The sequence below is a fragment of the Ursus arctos genome, unplaced genomic scaffold (assembly GCF_023065955.2).
Source record: "Ursus arctos isolate Adak ecotype North America unplaced genomic scaffold, UrsArc2.0 scaffold_7, whole genome shotgun sequence".
In the NCBI taxonomy this organism is placed as follows: domain Eukaryota; kingdom Metazoa; phylum Chordata; class Mammalia; order Carnivora; family Ursidae; genus Ursus; species Ursus arctos.
The window spans coordinates 56087213-56110736 of NW_026623089.1; the positions used below are offsets into that span (position 1 = coordinate 56087213).

The 23524-nt window shown below is 41.5% G+C and overlaps 1 protein-coding gene, 1 long non-coding RNA gene and 1 pseudogene across 3 annotated transcripts in view; 1 reads left to right on the forward strand and 2 right to left on the reverse strand.

The window, feature by feature from the left end:
- Positions 1-2218: 2218 nt before the first annotated feature.
- Positions 2219-8317, reverse strand: LOC130543036 (tubulin alpha-1A chain-like; annotated as a pseudogene).
- A 1797-nt stretch (positions 8318-10114) lies between these two features.
- Positions 10115-23151, reverse strand: LOC113259102 (uncharacterized). Of its 2 annotated transcripts, none has more exons than XR_003317475.4 (3): positions 22192-23151; positions 20550-20674; positions 10115-10152 (listed from the first exon to the last, which is right to left on the reverse strand). It is a non-coding gene; the product is annotated as an uncharacterized LOC113259102 (long non-coding RNA). The 2 variants fall into 2 exon arrangements; XR_008958048.1 differs by lacking the exon at positions 10115-10152 and adding an exon at positions 16423-17478 and having other exon boundaries at positions 22192-23143.
- DNAJC12 (DnaJ heat shock protein family (Hsp40) member C12) overlaps positions 22538-23524 on the forward strand; it is a 48369-nt gene continuing 47382 nt past the window's right edge. The window contains exon 1 of the mRNA XM_044386111.3: positions 22538-22650. The gene's annotated coding sequence lies outside the window, so the exon portion shown is untranslated. The remainder of the gene's footprint in view (positions 22651-23524) is intronic.

A 23524-nucleotide genomic window follows, 5' to 3' on the forward strand; every position in this document is an offset into this window, starting at 1 on the left:
AAAGGAAATAATTTAATAAATATAATATACAGTAATAAATAAATGCATAGTATACAATAATATATGTAATGTATAATAAACATATAACACATACTAATATGCTAATAAATGTAATAATAATAATTTAAAATTAATAATAATAATTTAAAAGGAAAAGAGGAACCATTTTTTGAAACTGCAACCTGAGGGGTACACTCTGGGTTCTGGAGATCTCATCAAGCTCCTCCCACCCTGTGAGGCCTAAGTGGTGGCTGACTTTCCTGTTGTACATTCCTTCTTTTTAAATGTCCTAGGTATAACCACAAGTTTAGCAGATGTTATTCTTTCATGGTTTCATGTATATTATTTTGTCTTTTTCATTAGTTATTCACACAAGTGTTGTACTTCCATATAGAACATAGTATTCTAGGGGCGCCTGGGTGGCACAGCGGTTGGGCGTCTGCCTTCGGCTCAGGGCGTGATCCCAGCGTTATGGGATCGAGCCCCACATCAGGCTCCTCCACTATGAGCCTGCTTCTTCCTCTCCCACTCCCCCTGCTTGTGTTCCCTCTCTCGCTGGCTGTCTCTATCTCTGTCAAATAAATAAATAAAATCTTTAAAAAAAAAAAAAAAAGAACATAGTATTCTATACATTATCAAACACCATTTGGGAAGATGTGTGGGATGTCCAAACCAAAGCAAAGAGTAACACCAGTGCAGCCTGCCTTCCACCAGCAATATAAAGACCTAGACCAGTGGTTCTCAACGGGGGCAATTTTGCCCCCTATCCTCCAGAGGATTTTTGACCATCTGAAGACATTTTTTGGTTGTCATAACCCAGTGGGGAAGGAAGGGATGGACTACTGACGTTCAGCAGATAGAGGCCAGCGACACTGCTAAGCATTTTGTAATACAGAAGGCAGCCCCCCCACAACAAAGAGTTTTCCAGCCAAAACGTCAGCAGTGCCACATGTGAGAAACTCTGTCCTAGAGTTTGAACCACAAGGACAGGTAGTACTAGTTGGGACTCTAAGTGACAAAGATTCCCAAGGGGGTGAGGGGGCAAGCTTTTATTAGCAAGGCCAGGTTAAAAAGTAGCATAGGCAATGGGATGCCTGGCTGGCTCGGTTGGTAGAACATGTAACTCTTTTTTTTTTTTTTTAAGGTTTTATTTATTTATTTGACAGAGACAGACAGCCAACGAGAGAGAGAACACAGGCAGGGGGAGTGGGAGAGGAAGAAGCAGTCTCCTAGCAGAGGAGCCTGATGTGGGGCTCGATCCCAGAACACTGGGATCACGCCCTGAGCCAAAGGAAGACGCTTAACGACTGTGCCACCCAGGCACCCCAGAACATGTAACTCTTGATCTTAGGGCTGTGAGTTCAAAGCTCCATGGTGGGCGCAGAGATTGCTTAAAAACAAACTCTTAAAAAAGAAAAGGAAAGTAGCAGAGACAGTGATTTTTCAAACTTTGGTTTTTAGCAGCAGAATTTATCTATTGAATGATCTTAACTCATTGTATAATGTAGACACATTTCCTTTAATATTTAAAGGTCTCCCACTAATCAATAATAAAAAGATTGATAGCCCAGCTGAAAATGAAGAGTTCAGCTCACAGAAAAGGGAATGCAAGTAGCTTTTAAACATGTGAAAGAGAAAGGGCAAAAAAAGAAAGAAAAAAATAAACATGTGAAAGATGTAAAACCTCGCTAAAAATTTACAATGAAATGCCATTTTCACATATCAAGATAGTAAGGAACCCAAATTTGACCATATGTTACATTGGAAAGGATGTGAAAGGCTAAGCCCACTCGTGTAGTAATAATAACAATGTAACTTGGTACAACCCCATGGAAAGCGATCGGCACTATTTATCAAAATGTAAAATGCAGGGGCGCCTGGCGGCTCAGTTGGTTAAGCGGTTAAGGGTCTGCCTTCAGCTCAGGTCATGATCCCAGGGTCCTGGGATGGAGCCCCACATCGGGCTCCCTGCTCAGCGGGGAACCTGCTTCTCCCTCTCCCTCTGCTGCTCCCCCTGCTTGTGCTCTCTCTGTGTCTGTCTGTCTCTCTGTCAAATAAATACATAAAATCCTTTTTTTAAAAATGTAAAATTCATATGCCTTTTAATCTGGCAATTCCAATTCTAGAAATCCATTTTATAGATATATTTGCATATTGTAAAATGCCATATATGCAAGAACATTCATTGTGCCATTGTTTATACTAGCAAATGGTTGGAAATACACTAACTGTCCATTAATGAGGAATTGGTAAAACATTTCATCAGTACACATGTTTATATGTATATAAATTATCACTTAAACTTGGGAAATGGGTAACAGAAATTGCTCCTAGGGAGGGCAAATGGGAGACTGAAAGACAAAGGTATAAGGGAGATTTTTTTTACTGTAAAATCTTTTGTGCCCTTTGAAGTCTTCACCATGTGCATCATTACATATCATAAATGTGTGTGTTAGTATGTCATACATTACATATCTTAAATACATAAAAGGAAGGCTGTTCTCATTGAAGTAGGCTCCCCAGGTTTCCACCACAGCCTCCCTCAAGACATCACTAAGAAGATTTAAGGTCCTAAAAGAACATAGTAAAAAAAGCTACTGTCAGAGTTGTGTTAGGGTAGAGTAATTGCTGTAATAATAATCCATAGATTTCACCAGCTTAATGCAACAAAACTTACTTTTCATTCATACAACAATCCTACATGACTGCTCTTCACCGGATGGCTTTTGGGGTCAGCTTTCCTTTGAAAAGTGACCAAGAGACCCTCGTTCCTTCTATCTTATAGCTCTGCCATCTGACAGGCAAAGGGAATTAAGTAACATCTGTTGAAAGGTTTTATGGACCAGTCCTGGAACTGACACTACTCCTTCTCACATCAACTATCTAGAAACAGCCAAGTGGCTGCACACCAGGAAGCCTGGGAAATTTTATCATTCAAGGTGACAGAATGGAGTTGAGGGCAAACAGAAGACAATGACCAAGATCAACTCATTATAACTTTTTGTTTTCATTTAAGACAAGAAATACTTTATTCAAACCCATCAGAGAAATGGACAGCTTGGGTCTGTAACAAAGCATCATGTTTTAAAGCACAGGTCAGTAATTGTAAGTGAGAGTATACACTACTAAACACAAATTAACTGACCAGAGCACAACTTTTCAATGTTCAAAACAGAATAAACTTCCCTGTAAAAGCAGCACCTCTGTGACATTTTTGTTGTTGGGGGGTGGGGGTGGCAGAGGGAGAGGGAGAGAGAAAATCTTTTTTTTTTTTTAAAGATTTATTTATTTATTTTAGAAGAAGAGAGAGATAGCAAGGGGAGGGGAGTGGAAGAGGGAGAGACTCTCAAGCAGACTCCCCACTGGGCGCAGAGCCCAGCTCAGGGCTCGATGCCACTACCCTGAGATCATGACCTAAGCCTAAGTCAAGAGTCGAAAGCTTAACCGACTGAGCCACCCAGGTGCCCCACTTTTGTGACATTTAGAACTTTAGTGTTCCTCTCCTCCTTTACACTCTCCTTTTACAGAATCCACACCAACCTCATAATTCTTCTTAAGGGCAGCCATGTCCTCACAGGCCTCAGAAAACACTCCTTCTTCCATGCCCTCACCCACATATCAGCGAACAAAGGCACGCGTGGCATACATCAGGTCAAACTTGCGGTCCAGGTGAGCCCAGCCCTCAGCAATGGCTGTGGCGTCACTCGGCACGCTCACAGCTCACTGTACTTTGGCCAGGACTGCACCAGGCACCACAGTAGGAGGTTGGTAATGAATGCCAACTTTGAAGCCAGTGGTGTACCAGTCACAAACCGGATGGTACGCTTGATCTTGACCGTGGCAATGGCAGCACTGACATCTCTGGAACATCGCCACAGTACAACAGGCAGCAAGCCATGTATTTACCATGGTGAGGGGCGCATTTCACCATCTGGTTGGCTAGCTCAAAGCATGCACTGGTGATCTCTGCTACAGAAAGCTGGTCATGGTAGGCTTTCTCAGCAGAGATGATTAAGGCATATGTGGCCAGAGGGAAGTGGATGTGGGGCTAGGGCACCAGGTTGGTCTGGAATTCTGTCAGATCAACATTCAGGGCTCCATCAAATCTGAGGGAAGCAGTGATGGAGGACACAATTTGACCTATCAACCTATTTAGGTTAGTGTCGGTTGGAAGTCCAATATCGAGGTTTCTATACTAGATGCCATATATGGCCTCATTGTCTACCAGGAAGGCCCAATCAGAGTGTTCCAGGGTGGTGTGGGTAGTGAGGATGGAGCTGTCGGGCTCAGCTATAGCTGTGGAAACCCTGGCAGCTGGGTAAGTGGAGAACTCCAGCTTGGACTTCTTGCCATAATCCACAGAGACGTTCCATCAGCAGGAAGGTAAACCTGGAACCAGTTCCCCCTCCAGAGTGGGGAAAATCAAGAAGCCCTGAAGACCTGTACACTGGTTGGCCAGTTTCCAAATTCGGTCCAAGACAAGGTCGATGATCTGCTTGCTAATGGTGTGGTGCCCTCAGGCGTAGTTATTGGCATCTTCCTTCCTTGCCTGTGGTGAGCTGCTCAGGGTGGAATAGCTGGTAGTAGGTGCATCAATGACTGTGTGTTCCAGGTCTACGAACACTGCCCTGGGCACATGCCTGCCAGCACCCATCTCACTGAAGAAGGTGTTGGAAGAGTCACCCCCCCCCCATGGTCTTATCCCAGCAGGCATTACCAATGTGGACACCAGCTAGGCCAACATGGATGGAGATGTATTCACACGTGGTTGCTGCTTTGTAGCTACTGAGCAGGTGGTGGAGAGGAAGAAGAGAGGTTGTTGCTTTTTACAGCATGACTCAGGCAGTTGACGTAAGAGAACTTCCATTCATTGTAACACTTATAAAGAGTTTCCAGGGGCACCTGGGTGGCTCAGTTGGTTAAGCAACCAACTCTTGATTTCAGCTCAGGTCATGATCTCAGTCTTGAGATTGAGCCCCACATCGAGTCCAAGCTCAGCAGGGAGTCTGCTTGAGGTCCTCTCTCTCTCCCTCTGCTCCTCCCCTAACTCTCTATGTCAAAATGAGTAAATAGATCTTAAAAGAAGTTTCCAACTAGCCTTTCACGGAATGCACCCACCTCTTCTACGGGGTCTTTTAATGAACAGAAGCATTAATTTTAACATAGACTAATTTATCAGTCTTGTTCTTCATATTGGGTTGTTTGTTTTCTTTCCCCTTTGTTTCTACTGAGCTATAATTGACATATAACATTATATCAGTTTTTGGTGTACAACATAATCATTTGATATATGTATACATTGCAAAATAATTACCAGAATAATATTCACCACCACACATAGTTACAAAATTTTGCATGTGTGTGCAATGAGCTTTTAGATTTACTTTCTTAGCAATTTTCAAATATATAATACAGTCTTGTTAATTACAGTCACCATGCTATGCACTACATCCCCAGGACTCATAACTTACAACTGAAAGTTTATGCCTTTTGACCACCTTCACCCATTTCGCCTACTCCCTGCTTCTGGCAACCATGAATCTGTTCTGTTTTTATGAGTCTGGTTTGTATGTATGTATGTATGTATTTATTTATTTATTTTAAGATTTTATTTATTTATTTGACAGAGAAAGAGACAGCCAGTGAGAGAGGGAACACAAGCAGGGGGAGTGGGATAGGAAGAAGCAGGCTCCCAGCGGAGCAGGGAGCCTCATGCGGGGCTCGATCCCACGACTGGGATCACTCCCTGAGCCAAAGGCAGACGCTGAGACTGAGACTGAGCCACCCAGGTGCCCCTGATTTGTTTTTAGATTCCACATATAAGTGGAATCATACAGTATTAATCTCTTTTCTGTGACTTATTTCATCTAGCATAACGTCCTCAAAGTCCATCCATGCTGTTGCAAATGTCAGGATTTCCTTGTTTTTTTATGGCTAAGTAATATTCCACATATATCATATTTGCACATTTTCTTCATCCATTCACCCCTTGATGGACACAGGTTGTTTCCATGTCCTGGCTGCTATAAATAATGCTGCAATGAATACGGGTGTGCAGATATCTTTTGAAATAGTGATTTCATTTTCTTTGGATAAATATCCAGAAGTGGAATTGCTGGATTATTTGTTAGTTCTATTTTTACTTTTTTGAGGAACATCCATTATATGTTCCATTACAGCTGCATTCCCACAATGACCTGAGCTGAAGGCAGATGCTTAACCAACTGAGGCACCCCAGCACCTGATGATGCTCAGTGGGGAGCCTGCTTCTCCCTCTGCCCATCCCCCTGCTTATGCTCTTCCTCTCTCTCTCTGACAAATAAATAAATAAAATCTCTTTAAAAAATTCTTCACTTATTTTCATTTTAATATTCTCTCTCTTTCTATAGAAACTGGTACAAAATTTTTTATTTTACAAACCCAGCATTATAATACTTTTTTTGTGCATTTGTATTATCTCACCTATTTGGTGATAAGCTTTTTAAGGATATTAAGGTTATTTTTGTATTAGGTCTTCAATTAATCATTTCATCAATATTACAAAGCATCTACTATATACATAATGTGATACAGAGTGCCTGGCTGTCTCAGGTGGTAGAGCATGTGACTTTTGATCTTGGGGTCCTGAGTTCAGGCCTCACATTGGGCATAGAGCTTACTTAAAGAAAAGCGGTGGGAGGGCATCTGGGTGACTCAGTTGGTTAGCTGTTTGACTCTTGATCTCAACTCAGGTCTTGATCTCAGGGTCATGAGTTCAAGGGGGTTGGGCTCCATCCTGGGCATGGAGTCTATTTAAAAAAAAAAAAAAAAGCAACCAAGTATATAACAATACATAATAGGATGCGAACATGGACAAGAAATACTTAATTCCTGACCACAGAGAACTTGGGGAATATATCACTTGTCATTCAAATAGAAGGCATTCAGTAAATATTTGTAGAATGTACCTGAGAAAACTTTTTGCAGTAGGTGGGATTTTGAAATCTAGCACTGTTACAGGATTTCTCTGCCTTTAGTGCCCGCCGTTCTTGGTCAGGCCAGTTCCAAGATTGAAGAGATAGACCAGGCGGAGAGTGGTGGGCAGCAAAGCAAAGTTTACTAAGCAATAGTATAAAGCTTCCAGAGAGGGAGGGGGGCCTGAGAGGGTTGCCTCTGGAGTTTCTAAGTTTAGGAGTTTGTATGAGCTCTTTTGCAGAACTATCTTAAGCAATCAGGGTGCACTGAGTCCTGCCAATCAGGGCTTTAGTCACATATCTGTCTACCTATTAGGTTAATGTCAAAGCGCTGATGGTCTTCTTTTGGCTGACATCTGGGGGCTTATGTCTCAACTGCCCCTTGCCCGTGATATTGACAAATGCTTTGTGGTTAATTGCCTTATTTTCGGACGTTTTGCACAAGTCATTTCTGCAAAGATTGCAAAGCAGAATGCTAGTGCGGTCCTGTCTAAGCTGCAAAACAGGATACTGTTTTATTTTCGCTGTCCTGACTCCATATTTTCTTGTTGGGGACACTGGCCCAGACTACCTAATTGTCCAACTAACTCCTAGCAGCATCTGTTGGAATTATAATTAGAATATAAACGAGTTAGCGGCACCTGGCTGGCTCAATCAGAAGAGCATGAGACTCTTGATCTCGTGGTCTGAGTTTGAGCCCCACATTGGGTGTAGAGATTACTTAAAAATATGTATATGTAGGGGTACCTAGAAGGCTCAGTCAGTTAAACTTCTGGGTCTTGGTTTCAGCTCAGGTTGAGTTCTCAGGGTCCTGGGATCAAGCCCCACATCGGGCTCCCCACTCAGCAGGGAGTCTGCTTGAGGATTCTCTCCTTCTTCCTCTCCCCCTCTAAAATAAATAAATTAATTAAAAAAATACATATATATAAACTAGTTGGATTTCAAGTCCACTAAATAATTAAATTAATAAATCACTTAAATTTATGATGATAGTGGTAAAGAAAAGAAATAAGGTAGATAATTAAAATTGCAGCTAATCTACCATATTCTAATGAAAGGAAAATTAAGATTAAATATCATCTGCAGGTAACTGGTAAAATTTCTAGGTGGCCAAAACCCTGTTCTAGGAAGCACATTACTTTCTGGAAGAGGATAGTCTCGCTTGAAATTTGTGGGTTTAAGTCAGATGCTGATTCAGAAATGATAAATTTGGGGTACCTGGGTGGCTCAGTCGTTAAGCGTCTGCCTTCGGCTCAGGGAGTGATCCCGGTGTTCTGGGATCAAGCCCCACATCAGGCTCCTCCGCTAGGAGCCTGCTTCTTCCTCTCCCACTCCCCCTGCTTGTGTTCCCTCTCTCGCTGGCTGTCTCTATCTCTGTCAAATAAATAAATAAAATCTTAAAAAAAAAAAATGAAATGATAAATTTGATCAAGAAAAAAATTTTCAAAGGATCTAGCATTTAAATAGGTTATTAAAAGCAACCAAATAAGACCAAATCAACTTTGATGTAATATAAATTAATCTATTTTTTATTATAATGATAAAACATGATCCTAATCAAACAATTTTATTACTTAATTTAAATAATGCAATATATACAGCTAAAATTATGTTATTTATTAGATTTTATTTTTATTTATTTGTTAGAGAGAGAGAGAGAGAGAGAGAGCATGAGCAGGGGGAGGGGCGGGCAGAGGGAGAAGCAGGCTCCCCGCTGAGCAATTAGCCCCATGCAGCACTTGATCCCAGGGCCCCTATTGGGACCTGAGCCACAAGCAGATGCTTACCTGACTGAGCCACACAGGAATCCCTTAAAATTATGTTATTTATAAAGATGTGGCATTTCTCAGCAAATCTATGTGTGCATATTGATCTCTGATATTGTTTTTAAGGAGTAGTTAAATAAGGATTATGAAATAATTCCATTAATAAAGATGGATCCTAAATTATTCCATTAATTTTTCTGGACACATCAGCACATTTTCCCTGTGTATTTTAGCAAAAAGAGGAAGTGATGTAATGCTAGAAATTAATCAGCTGCTCTAGCCACTAAAATATAATTTTGTTTTTTTGGTAATAGAAGGCAGAAAATTTTAAACATTTCAAAAATGGCAATGAGATGAAGATGGTGGGGTGGGCAGAATATTCTGAGATGTCCCCTAATATTCCTGCCCTGCGGTAGGTATCATCCCTACCCACCCCACTCCCCGCTCCCCCAGTGTGGGCGGGGCCTGTGAACACAGTGGGATCTCACTTGATTAAGTCATCTTCTATAAGCCTGTTTAGCCCACTGGAGAGACTCTCCTGCTGGCTTCCAAGAAGTAAGCTCTCCTGTAGTAAGGGAGTTTGTGAGCTGGCCACCTGACAGGGAGCTGCTGAGGTCTTTAGGAGGAGCTGACATCAGCAAGAAAGCTAGGACCTCTCCTACAACCGCCAAACTGAATTCTGCCAACAGTCAGTGAGCTTGGAATAGGAGCCCAAGCCTCAGATGAGACCCTGAGTAGCAGATTCAGCTAAACTCTGCCAGGACCCCTGACCCATGGAAACTGCAATAATAAATGTGTGCTCTTTAGATCCACGAAGTTTGTGGTTCACAGTGACTTTTTATGCAGCATAGGAAGCTCATACAGATGGCTTGTAGTAAAGGAAGAGATATTGTTTATTTGATTTAATAAAATATGTAGTAACTATGGTATTTAATAATCCACACAGAACCTAAAATAAATTACATAAAATGTTCATATATGGATTTTATCCAGTGTCAAAAACTTGAAAATTTTGGTACTCCAGGGGCACCTGGCTGGTTCAGTCAGTAAAGCATGTGACTCTTGATCTCTGAGTCATGGGTTTGAGCCCCACATTGGGTGGAGTATTTACTCAAAACAAATTGGTACTTCAAGGAAACTTTCTAGTTACATTTAAAAGAATCAGCCTGGGGCACCTGGGTGGTTCAGATGGTTAAGCATCTGCATTTGGCTCAGGTCATGATCTCCAGGTCCTGGGATGGAGCCCCACGTCGCAGGGAGACTATTTCTCCTTTTGCCTCTCCCCCTACTTGTGCTCTCTCCCTCTCTCCCTCTCTCAAATGAAGAGATAAAATCTTTAAAATAAATAAAAGAATCAGTCTTACCAACCTGTACTACTTCAGCTACTCAGTTGTATTTTCTTTTCAGGTAATGACACATCCTGGGGATTAATGCTGTAAAAGACAAAGAGAATTTTTAAAACTTAAATTCAGGGGCACCTGGGTGGCTCAGTTGGTTAAGGGTCTGACTCTAGATTTCGGCTCAGGTCCTGATCTCAGGGTTGTGAGATCAAGCCCCACCCGGGGCTCTGTGCTGGCTGTGGAGCCTCCTTAAGATTCTCGCTCTCTGCCCCTTCCCCCACCTCTCTCTCCTTCTCTAAAAAAACCCCCCAAACAAAAAACAAACTTAATTTCATAATAAAAGCTATTTTAAGCCTTTCAATCATTCCAGAATATTCTAGAACTGAAGTTCTCTTTGTTTTTCCCAGACTTCCCTTCACGAACAGTGCATTCTTGGACAATATTTGAAGGATGAAAGAAATTAGGTTAAACGGGAATCGTCACTGCTCCCATTGTCCACACTGATTTCAGAACATCCCAAGGCCAGTACACCCCATCTATAAATCAGTGATCCACCTTAACGGAAATATGTTTAAGTCTGGGAAAGGCAGGAAGCTAAGGAGCGCTTATGGCATCTTGATTAAACATTAAATTTGGCCATTTCGCATTGTCCATTTGTATGGCATTTTAGAAGTTGTCACATTGGGGACATTATTACAGGGCAATAGTATTCAGGACAGAGGTAGGCAGTGACTTTTCTTTATAATGTAGGAGAAATGCTGTCATGAAAGGGAAACAGGTAAGGATAGCCTGAATCAGGCTACCAAAGGGTATAATTGAGGGTACGAGAATACAATTTTCTTAGATTATATGCACTTATGTATCTCCTGGCAAATCTTCTAGCACTCCAGTTTAAAGACCTCTGCCCTAGAATATGAGTTAATCCTAGTCAGCGACTGTATATTATGATCTTTATTCCCTCCAGTCCTCCCTTCCCTTAACACTGGGTGAGGCAAGTAATAGTAAAGAAGACAGTGGCCTTTCAATGGGCACAGGAGACTTTGGTCTGCCAGAGATAGTGTTCCTCCGCCTGGAGAAGGCAGTGTAACCAGTCCAATTCTTGCTTCATAATTCTCCCTTACATTTATTTCCCAGAGGCCATCTTTTTACACCTCATTACTCCAGAAATTACCATGTGAAATGAACCACTCTCCTCTAAGCACTATAAATTCAACACAGAGTTGTTGAACACCTCACAAAAGTTCTGTGCTTCAGCAGGGGAAGGGGATGCTGACATGAGAGGCAGGTCCTGAGTTTCTGGTACTCACAGTTCAGTGGGGGAAATGGACTTATGCACAGAAAATCCCACCACAGGATCATTTCGTTTTAAACAACAGCTATGCTCCTGATGATGTCACATCAATTCAAACACCACATTTTTCAAGACTAATTTGGACCAAGGTCTGCAGTGAAATGATTTCTGCTTAGCAGCTGAAGTATCAACAATATTTGCAATTGACTTAGCTCCCCAGCTCTGAAATTCACATAGTTTTTGAATATTTTAACTTAGGGAGTTTGCATTATCTCCAGATTTACATATTCAAAAGAATGTTTAATATTCTTATGTCACAGGATCTCACCATTTTATTTTATTTTTTTTTAAGATTTTATTTATTTATTTGAGAAAGGGAGAGCGAGCACAAGCTGGGGGGAGGGGCAGAGGGAGAAGGAGAAGCAGACTCCCGCTGAGCAGGGAGCCCGACTCAGGGTTCCATCCCAGGACCTCGAGATCATGACCTGAGCCGAAGGAGACACTTAACTAACTGAGCCATCTAGGCGCCCCAGGAGCTCACCTTTTTATAATACAAATTCTCAAACAGTGCATCTACACTGCGCAAGGAAGAAAAGTACTGTACACAGTTGAATGTGTTTTACAGAGAGCACTTTACTCTGTAAATTAAACATTGGGACTTGGAGATGTTTCACCTGGCACAAATGAGTATTGCAATGACACTATGCATATATGGTAGAAATAAGGCAATTTCAGAAATCCCGAACGAGTTGAGGGAGATTTTTGGGGGGAGTGTGGGGGCAAACATTAATATACCTTAAACACACACACACACACACACACACACACACACCCCGGAAGGAAGGAGGTAGTTTTGCTCTGCCTGAGGCTAGAATGTATTTGTTCTGTACTGCCCCCATTGGGATTTGCCATTCCCCTACCCTGCCATCCAGCTTTCTGGGTGACAAGGAGGGAGGAGGAAAGGTTTGTTCTTCCCTCATTAATTCCTTTCTTCTTAGACCTAAGAGAGCTGGATAAGGGAGATAAAAAACTTTAACCTAGCAAGCTGGAAGAGGGTCAGTCAGAAAACACACACGAACCACGACAGACTGTGAACTCTGGGAAACAAACTGAGGGCTTCAGAGGGGAGGGGGTGGGGGAATGGGATCAGCCGGTGATGGGTATTAAGGAGGGCACATATTGCATGGAGCACTGAGTGTCATACGCAAACAATGAGTCATGGAACACTATATCAAAAACTAAGGATGCGCTGTACGGTGACCAACATAAAAAAAAAAAAAAAAAAAAAAAGCAAACTCAGTGCATTGCCAAGGGGAATGGGGCCCTGAACCACAGGAGGATTTTATCCAGAGACAATAGATGTCCTCTCTACCTTGAGCTCCAAAAGTGGGGGTGGGGCGCTGGAGAGGTGGCTGATTTCAGGTCAGTGCTAAAACAGTTTGAGACTTGGGGATGGGGAAGGTACCAAAATCTAAATCTTAATGTAAGATCTTAAAGTTTCTTTACATAATCCAATAGAAGGCAACCGCAGTTTCTAGGGTCCTTATTATGCAAAAATGCCTAGTCAATCTTTGATGGGAGTCATTTTAAAGATAGAAGAATGGAATCTGGTTGGAACTGGGCAGGCATTGGTTTCCAACCTTGGCTACCTTCCAGCCTTGCAGTGGTTACAAATCTGAATGCTGAGGCCGTACCCCAGACTAATTACATTGGAATCTCTGGGGTGGGGGTGGGGATCCAGGCATTAATATTTGTAAAGCTGCCCAGCTGATTCCAATATGCTGTGAGGCCCCACTAGTGGGCACTTTTGTAGAGAGCCGGGAAGCCCAGCCCTTACCTTCCAGGCAGGCTTTCATTGAATTTAAGTTAACATACTCTGTTTAGAAGTCAAAATATTTGATTTAGCCTGCAATAAAAACTCAAGAGTAGATACGATATTAGGGCATAACTGATATTTAGAGCAAATATTCCATAGGAACTATGTAGAAGGCGTTTCTTCATATTTATTAGTTGACTTCCCCCTCCTCCTTTTTGCTTTTCGAGCACAGTAGTCTTAAATGAACTAAAGGGTACTTTGAGGCCTGGGAGAAATTTATTAATCTTTCTGGGCCTCAGGTTTAAAAAACTGTCTATAACCCCAATTTTATGTAGTTTGGACCCTGACACTGACAAAGTAGGCAGTTAGATATGAGGAGGGAGCAAGTGCTATTCCACTGGTAAAAGGGCAGAAACCAAGATCCCAATAGCTGGGACAGAGCCCAGGGGATACGCGTGCAGTCTTCCCCAGGACCACTGCCCTACAGGAACCTATAGCTGCATTATCATATGTTTACATTGTCGTTTTGACCCTTTCACAGTGCCGTGGGGGGGAAGGCTACCGGAAGAGTTCCCACAAGGATCTTACAGGGCCCAAAACTGACCCTCTGAACCAGTAGAAGGAGTCCCTTAGATGACTGGCTGCCCACTTGGTCAGGCACTGCCCTAGCTATGACCCATAACCTATTTAAACATAAAAAGAAGTGTGCCTGGCTGGCTGAGATGGTAGAGCTTGAGACTCTTGATATGGGGGCGGGTGGGGGGGGGGTTGTGATGTTGAGCCCAGGTTGGGCATAGACATTGCTTTGAAAAAAAGGAAAGACAACCCTGACCCCCTCTTAGTACACCCCCCCCCACCCCCCTGGGCCTGCCTGCTCTTTGATCTCCAGAGTGTACCTTCCCTTAAACCGCTATTAAACGCTTGCTTAAGAGTTTGGCTCTGAATTCTTTCCTGGCCAAATTTAAGGACCGAGGCCAGGGAATGGACTCATCCTTGACCAAACTACTTCCCTTAAGCAGCCAGAATGATCTTTATCTTTTTAGTCAAGGTAAAATGTACAAACAGTGAAATGCACAAATATTAATATTCTGATGAGTTTTGATAAATGAATATACCTGTGTAGCCGTGACCCCAGAAGTTTCTTTATGCCCCTCACAGTCAGTCCTACCACTCTCCCCATAAGGAACTCCCCCTCTGACTTTTACAATCCTGTATCAGTTTTGCCTGTTCTTGAACTTCAGTGAAATGGAATCTCACATCATGCACTCTTTTACAGTGATCTTTTAAAATTTATTTATTTTTGAAGTTTATTTATTTATTTAAGTAATTGCTACACCCAGTGTGGGGCTTGAACACATGACCCTGAGATCAAGAGCCAGCCAGGCACCCCTGATCTTGAAAAATTTAAAGATTGATTGATTTATGAGACAGAGTGTGCATGAGCAGGGGGAGAGGAAGCAGGAGAGGGAGAGAGAATTCTCAAGCCGACCCCCCTTGATCTCTGAGCTAGAGCCGGGCCCATCTCAGGACCCTGAGATCATGACCGGAGCTGAAACTAGGAGTCACCTGCTTAACAAAGAGAGCCACCCAGGTGCCCTGATCTTTAAAAATTTAAAATACAAATTAGGTCATGTTAATCTTCTGCTCAAAATCTTTAATGGCTCCCTATTACTTTTGGAATAAAATCCAGACTCCTCCTTATGGCCAGCAAGACCCTGTATCCCTCTCAGTCCTCCAGCATTGTCTCTAAACTCTACTCTGTGCTCATTATTATGGTGTTCTCTCCACACAGGTCTTTCCCAGCACCTTCCTACTTGGGGTCTTTGCTCAGCTGTGTTCCTCTTCACTCCTATTGGTCTTTAGGCATCATCTTAAATGTTACTTCCTCTCAGAGGTATTCCCTGGTGCCCCAGCTCTAAATTACGTTCTCCTTTGTTCTCTTCATTTCTGGCACTATCACAGTTAATAATTATCTATATGTGTTTATTCTACTTTAAAACTGTTCATCTCCCTCACTTTACCCACGAGGGTGGCAGCCATGTCTGTTTTGTTCATCACTGTATTTCTAAACCCTAGCCCAGAGCCTGAAACATATTAGGTGTCTAATGAATATGTGTTAAAATAAATGGATGAAATGGTTTAATTGGACTCTTCAGCCTATTGTATTGCAAAATGAGAAAAAAAGGGATAGAAAAGAAAGATGTGGGCAAGTAAGGGTAGGATTCCAAGGGAGACCCGCTCCTCCTTTAACCTTGAGTAGTGAGAGTGAGGAGCAACAATGAAAGAACACTTGGAAGAAGTCAGATCACCTGGCTCAGTGACGTTTCTGTACCTGTTTCTTCATTTATAAATAATAGGAGATTTCATCAGTACTGCCTCACCCCCATGCAGCATTTGGAATTATAGGAGGGAATTTTCCATAGTCACAATAACTGGAGACCACTATTGGCATTTATTAATTTGGAGCACCCAGAATGTTAAGTGTCCTACACTGTATGAGACAGTCTTCACCTCGTGTCATCCGAAATCCCAGTGCTGAGAAATACTATAATAGTGGGCAGGGCCTGTGGTTCCCATTTTGTGATATTTCATAGGTTAGCTTCTAGGAGAATGCTTATTGCATTTAAATTACCTTATTTAGGGGCGCCTGGGTGGTTCAGTCGTTAAGCGTCTGCCTTCAGCTCAAGGCCTGATCCCAGAGTACTGGGATCAAGCCCCGCATCGGGCTCCCTGCTCCGTTGAGAGTCTGCTTCTTCCCCTCCCACCCCCCCTGCTTGTGTTCCCTCTCTCGCTGGCTGTCTCTCTCTCTCTCTCTCTCTCTGTCAAATAAATAAATAAATAAATAAATAAATAAATAAATAAAATCTTTAAATAAATAAATATAACAAATTACCTTATTTAGAAATTATAAATTTGTGAGTCAAACTGCTTAATTTAGTCTGTCATAAGAACTCACAGATAGACTTATCAGGGCATGATTGATAATTCAGATACATACTCCACAGGAACTCTATAGAAGGTATCATATTTTTTTTTTAAGATTTTATTTATTTATTCGACAGAGATAGAGACAGCCAGCGAGAGAGGGAACACAAGCAGGGGGAGTGGGAGAGGAAGAAGCAGGCTCATAGTGGAGGAGCCTGATGTGGGGCTCAATCCCATTACACCGGGATCATGCCCTGAGCCGAAAGCAGACACTTAACCGCTGTGCCACCCAGGCGCCCCTCATATTTCTTTATTAGCTTCTTCCACTTCCTTTTTTTGGTAAGCATTTCTCTAAGAAATCTAAAGAGCTTGATGCTATTTCACTCTTTCTTAGTTGATGTGTAGGTAGAAGTGAATTCACACTTGGGAACCTGTTCTGGACTAAATGGTCGTGCTCCACCCCCTTCACACACTGAAGCCTTCCTGCCCAGTGTGATGGAATTTGGAGATGAGGGCCTTTGGGAGGTAATTAGATTTAGATGAGGTCTTGAGGGTGAAGCCCCCAGGATGGGATTAGTATCCTCAGAGGAAGCCTTCTAAGAGACAGAGAGACCAGAGCTCCCTCTCTCTTCCACGTGAGGACGGTGAATAGGTGGCCACCTGCAAGCCAGAGAGAAGCTCTTCACCAAGGAACCAGATTGGCCATCGCTTTGATCTGAGACTAATTTTAGTCTCCAGAACTGAGAAATAAATTCCTGTTGTCTAAACCACCCAGTGTATGGTAGCTCGTTATGGCAGCCTGAGCTAAGATACAAACTAAGGCTCAAAGAAGAGAAACATTAAAATTACACAGAGAACCCTCCTGTGGCAAAGTCGCTATTTTTAGTGTTTTACCCACCAGAAATGACTCTTCAGTTATAGTAATTAAGGAGACTATTTGCTAAACGTAGTCTATCTTCACAATTCTAAGGTTCTTGACTACTCTAAAATTTTATGTTGCTAAAAAAAATAGACAGTGGAAACAACACAAAAGTCCATCAATGACAACTGGATTAAAAAAATGTATATCCATACAAGGGAATATTATTTGACCATAAAAAGGAATGAAACACTATACATACCATAGCATGGAGGAATCTTGAAAACATTATGTTAAGTGGAAGAAGCCAGTCACAAAAAAACAAATATGCTTCCATTTATATGCAATGTCCAGAAAAGGCAAATGTACAGAGACAGAAAGGAGATTAGTGGTTTCTTAGAACTGGGGGCAACAGGGGGAAGAGGGAGGGACAGCTAAAGGATACAGGTTGGCTGGCTCAGTCGGTGGAGCATGCGACTCTTGATCGCAGGGTCATGAATTCGAGCTCCACACTGGGCGTAGAGGTTACTTTAAAAAAAAAAAAGGGATTTAGGTTTCTATTTGAGGTGATGAAAATGTTCTAAAATTGACTATGGTGATGGTTGTGAATATGCTAAATACACTTTTTTTTTTTTTAAGATTTTATTTATTTATCTGAGATAGAGGTAGTGAGAGAGAGCATGCACAAGCGGGGGATAGGGGCAGAGGGAGAGGGAGAAACAGGCTCCCTGCTCGAATATACTTTAAATGGGTGGATAATATGACATATGAAACATATATCAATAAAGCTATTTTTAAAATATGAAAAGGTGTTCAACTTCATTTATAATTAAAGAAATGAGAATCAAAACAACAGTGAGCAACCATTTTTCAGCCATCAGATTGGCAAACATTTTTAAGTCAATACATACCATGGGTCAGAGTGTGGAGGTTAGTGCCCCTGCACACTGTTGGTGGGAGTATAAATTGAGGCAATCTTCCTGGAGGGAGGTCTGGTAAGATCATTCATGATTCAATATACACACACCTTTTGATTTAGTCATCCCACTTCCAGGAATTTAATTTGCTGTATATTTACTGAGCATTAAAATAATTATTACAACACTGATTACAATTGAAAAAAATTATTATTAAAAATTGAAAGCCCATTAATAGAGTATTAAATAAAATAAATTATAAACCCATATAATTATGGGTTTGTGCTTGGTTAAATGAATGAAAATATGGAATATACTATTCTGTGTAAAAAGGGAAGAAAATAAGAATAAGAATATATATGTATTTGTATAAAGAAGGATACATAGTAAACGAATACAAATGACTATGTGGTTGAGGGGGAACTAGGTAGATGGTAGATAGAAGTGGATGTGAGACTTTTCACTGAATACCTTTTTATATTGTTTTATTTTTGAGCCATGTGAATATCTAACCTAAAAAATTAAATTAAAATTAATAATATAACTGAAAAGAATAAAGCTTATCCACAAAAAGTTAAATTTAACTTATACAAGATACACTAAGTGAAAAAACAAGCTGCAGAATAGCATGTATAATACTTTTTCATTTATTCAGCTAACAAATACTTTTAAGTCCCTAATATATGATCTAGAAACTAGGGATATAGAAGTTAACAAGGCAGCCAAGGCTCTGGCTATCATAAAGATTACATTTTAGTAGTGAGTAGGTATGCAAGCACATAAATAAAGGTAACAGATACTGACTTGGGTTGAGAGTTAGTTGACGGGTGTCACAAAAAGCCTGAAGAAGTGACAAATGAGCTGACACCCAAATGAGGAAGAAGTGGGAAAAGAGTGGTTTAGATAAATAAGGTAGTGAGTGCAAAGGTCCTGAGGCTAAAACAAGTTGGCAAGTTTGAAGACCTGGAATACAGGCTGCATAACAGGGGCAAAGTGGTAGGAGATGAAGTCAGAGTGGTAGTCAAGGGATGAATAATGGGTTTAAATAAAAGAATAATACATATGTTTATACTGCAAATATCTGGAGGACACACAAGAACCTTAACATCATTAAGTGGCTGTTTTTGTGGGTGGGTACTGGGGACTCTAAATTTTCTATCTTCAAGAGGAGTACGGATTTCTTAAAACTATTTAAAAATGCATAGAATAAGAAATATGCTTCAAAAAAAGGGTTGTTGTTTTTAATGCAGGATATTGAGTAGGAATCTATTAAAGTGAATACAGTCCCTAGAAGCTTGATGGTTCCTTTGGTTCTGGTCCCTCTAGTGGCCATCATGAGGTAGTGCTGGTGTCTGTGAACAAGTACAAGCAACCTGCGGCAAGAGCTAAAAAATCTTTAATGAAACTCCGACACACTCAGAAGTTTAAATTCTTGAAATTGTGTAATACTTGCCAAGTAGGTGGTGGAGAAAACCCCCAAATCGCCACAGTGACTGCTACAATCACCTATTGCACATCATGAAGCAGGGGCCAGCAAAATATTCAGATTTTAAAATTAAAACATGAGGAAACTGCTGCAGTTCAGTGAGTTGTCTTGCAACTGTATGACTTAACTATCCAGGCCCTGGTCACCATCTCCTGAGCCTTTGTTCAGGCCTATACAACCTTGCCTTCTCTCCACCTGGATAAGCCTCCCGTTTGGGCAGCTCACCCCTTCTGCACCCCAGCTTCCCCAACAACTCATTTTGTCCATTTCTTAACCCATCCCTAAAAGCACTTCCTGACCAGGATAAAAATAGCTGACATTTAGGGAGCTGTCACTGGGTACGAAATACCATGTTAATTCATGTTACCTTACTCACTCCTCAGATCAACCCAGTGAGGTACTTGCTAGTACCACGACCCTTATACAGATGGACAAGGGCAACCTAAGGCACAGGCCCCTACAATAAGATCATGGTTGGTAAATGGTAGCTTGGAATTGAATCCCTGTCTGACTAGACCACATGCATTGCACCAGTTACGTATGCTTGAATATATTGCTTCTTATCTAGGTAGATGCTCCATATATATTTTAATCAGTGTAGATCATGGATCATGAACTCAGATGTGTATAGGGACTAGGATGTGAGTGCAGAGAACTTGGTATTACACTCTATTTTCTCAAAGGAATATGTCCTCTTGTTTTTCTTGAAACATAGGGCCTTCTTGCTCTGTCTTTTGTTTTTCTACATTGGATAAAAACAGGGATCAAGAAATATTTCACTTTTCTCTTAGCTCTATGATGAAAATGTAAGTGATCAAGCCTGGCAACTGACACTTGGCTTTGGTGTCAGAGAACAACAGGGAATCAGGAGACTGTGACAGGACAGCACAGACCCCACCTAAGGGGGGGGTCGTCCCACTTTAGCTCCAGGAAAATGCCACTGGCAATAGCAGGGGGACCCCAAATCGTCAGATTTTTCCAACATTTCAAAAGAAAACAGAAGCCTGGAGTTTTATGTAAATTTTCCCAATTTTAAAATGTTGACAACTAATTCACATCTAGGAACACGATTTGGTAGGCCTGATTTATCTGTGGGTCACAAGTTCAATCTTGTCTCTTTAATTGCAGTGCAAGTTCCTTGTGAGGAACCACTAAAACAGATTCCTTTTAGGTCTCTCACAGTGCTAGGTACATACCATGCAGTCAGAGAATTTGCGCTGAGCCACGAAGATGCTCATGAGTATTACTCCATATTCAGATTTCAATTCCTTCTGGCAAACATTCATTTGGCAGCTTGGGCTTTCATAGAATCATATGGTATCTGTGAATTTACCACAAAATCAAATGGATTCTCTGAATTTACCAAAGAGGATGGGGCCTAAGACATAGAAAATATTCAATAAAACTTCTTGTTTTTGGGAGACGCCTGGGTGGCTCAGTTGGTTGGGCATTTGCTTTCAGCTCAGGTCATGATCCCAGGGTCCTGGGATTGAGCTCCACATGGGCTCCCTGCTCTACATGGAGTCTGCTTTTCCTTCTCCCCCTCCCTGCCACTTGTGTCCTCTCTCTCTCTCTCTCTCACTCTCAAATAAAATCTTAAAAATAAATAAATAAAATTTCTTGGTTTTGGGATGCCGGGCTGGCTCAGTAAGTAGAGTATGCAACTCTTGAACTTGAGGCTGTGAGTTCAACCCCACTTTAGGAGTAGAGATTACTTTAAAAAAAAATTTTTTTTAAAGTAATAAGTTTCTTGTTTTTATTCCACTAATTTTCCTGAGTAATAATCCTCAGATTAATATCCTAGGTCTCAGTTATATCTTGATACACATTAGAATCGCTGAGAGAAACTATAAAATACTCATGTCACAGCCACAGAAACTCCTTTTTAATTATTAGTCTACCGGATGGTCCTGGTATTGGTATGTATGACATATATGTAAGTATACATATATACACATGTATATATGTAGATATACACATGTATATATGTAGATACACATATATACATATAATATGTATATATATTCACCAAGTGATTTAATATGTAGCCACACTAGAGGATCATTTGTCTAGGTTCTGGGAATCTGGACTCGACAGGACCAGAGAATCACAGATCTTATTGCCAGGAACCTCACAAATGATTTGGTCCGGTTTCATGCCCTTAAGTCACTATTTTCCTAAAATTACCATCATCTCTGATTTGATTACTGTATTACTAATATACTCCACTGCAATTCTATTTGAGAAGGGTGAAAAAGGTTGAAATTTCAGGGACTTGTTTATTTAAAAGATTTTTTAAAAAAATTTAAAGATTTTATTTATTTATTTATTTGACAGCACAAGCAGGGGGAGCAACAGGCAGAGGGAGAGGGAGAAGCAGACTCCCCACTACACAGTGAGCCCGATGTGGGGCTTGATCCCAGGACCCTGGTATCAGGACTGAGCCAAAGGCAGACCCTTAACCAAATGAGCCACCCAGGTGCCCCAAAAGATTTTTTATTTTTAAGTAATCTTTATACCCAACACGGGGCTCAAATGCACAACACCCAGACCAAGAGTTGCATGCTCCACTGACTGAGCCAGCCAGGCACCCTGTCAGGGACATATTTAAGTGCTTGCTTTGCAAACATTATCAAGTGACTTTTTAAGGAATTTCATTGTTTAAAATAAATCTGTTATAGTAATAGACACAAACCAGTAATTTGGTGACTTCTTTGTTTACTAACAAATGGCATATTAACTACTTTTTTATGATCATTAAAATGAGTAATTTTTTTTTTAATGGAAATACACACACAGTAAAAATTCCACAGGTATAAAAGTATAAAGTTTACCTACCATTCCTATACTTGGGCCATCTAGTCCCCCTCTCTGAAGGCAATGGGTTTCTTGTGTATCTTCCCAGAGGCATTATTCCCATAGTTTAAGTAGCTGTTTTTTATTTTTATTTTTTACCTCGAGATAGGAATTTTTAGTCACTCTTTTTGACAAATCCTTTAATTAAATTCCTGGAGAGTAAAGGCGCTAAGGTATCAACAGCCTTTAAAGAATCTTTCACAAATTCTACTCTATGTCTGACTTAACAAAACGACTTCTTTTTAACACCCTGGGCTGGTGTCAAAATGCTGTTTTGCTCTCACAGCCAGGGAGGGATTTTATTAGTTTGTTTTTACAAATTGGTGACACTGACGAACATGGAGGCTGAAGTCCTGGCAGGCTCCGTTTTCCTTCCACTGGATCTCACGCTGGAACAGAGCAGGAGCGTCGGAGGAGCAGGCGTTGGGGGCTAGGAGCGAAGTAAGATCAAGGCCTTTTTATCACAGCGCACAAGTGGTGTCCAGGATCCCAGCCTGAGCAGGGGGCGGGGGCCTGCGTTGCGGGAAATCGGGACGAACGGCTGAAGGCAGTTTCTGGAACTTGGGTTTAGCGCCTTGAAAGCTCCGGTTGCCAAAAACTGCAAGGGAAAAGTGCCGATTTTGTTTAGCACGACAGAAATCTGGCGCGAGACTGGAAGGAAAAGCGAGGGGCAGGAGAGCGGCCAATCTGAGCACGACTCTGGGCGCTGAGCGGAGCCCACCTATAGGCTGCCTAACTTCTATTCCCGCTCGGCGCTTCTGAGGCTTGTAGTCTCCAAACTTCTAGCTTTTCTCCTTTTTGTTTCCACCGACTTTTAGCTGTTTTTTCCTTCCCACTTAAAGACTACCGCATTTGATAATGAAAACAAACAAACAAAAAAAACAACAAAACACAAACCAAAACCACTTCCGGAAGGATGGTTCCTGGAGGCGGGACGTAACTGGGACTTCCCGCCATGCCCCTTTCACGCTAATCCCGCGATGCCTCGTGGGAGTTGTAGTCCCAGGGTGGGCGACGCCTCCTCGGGCCAGGGGAGATTGGGTATTTTTTCTCATCTGGTTTGTTCTGGGGTCGGGTGTCTGACTCAGCGAGCCTTGAGGGGCAGAGAACTTTAACTATGTTAAGAAGTTCTACGTGATTCCTACTATATATATTTTGCAGTATGTATTTTTTAAAGGTTTTTTCAATGACTGTATGTAAATAAAACGAATGGTAGTAGCTCTTTTAGAATACTAAAAAGCATAACAAGAAAACAAGTGGTGGTATGACTACATTGACTTGGTACCAACAGTTCAGAAAGGTATAAGCTGATACT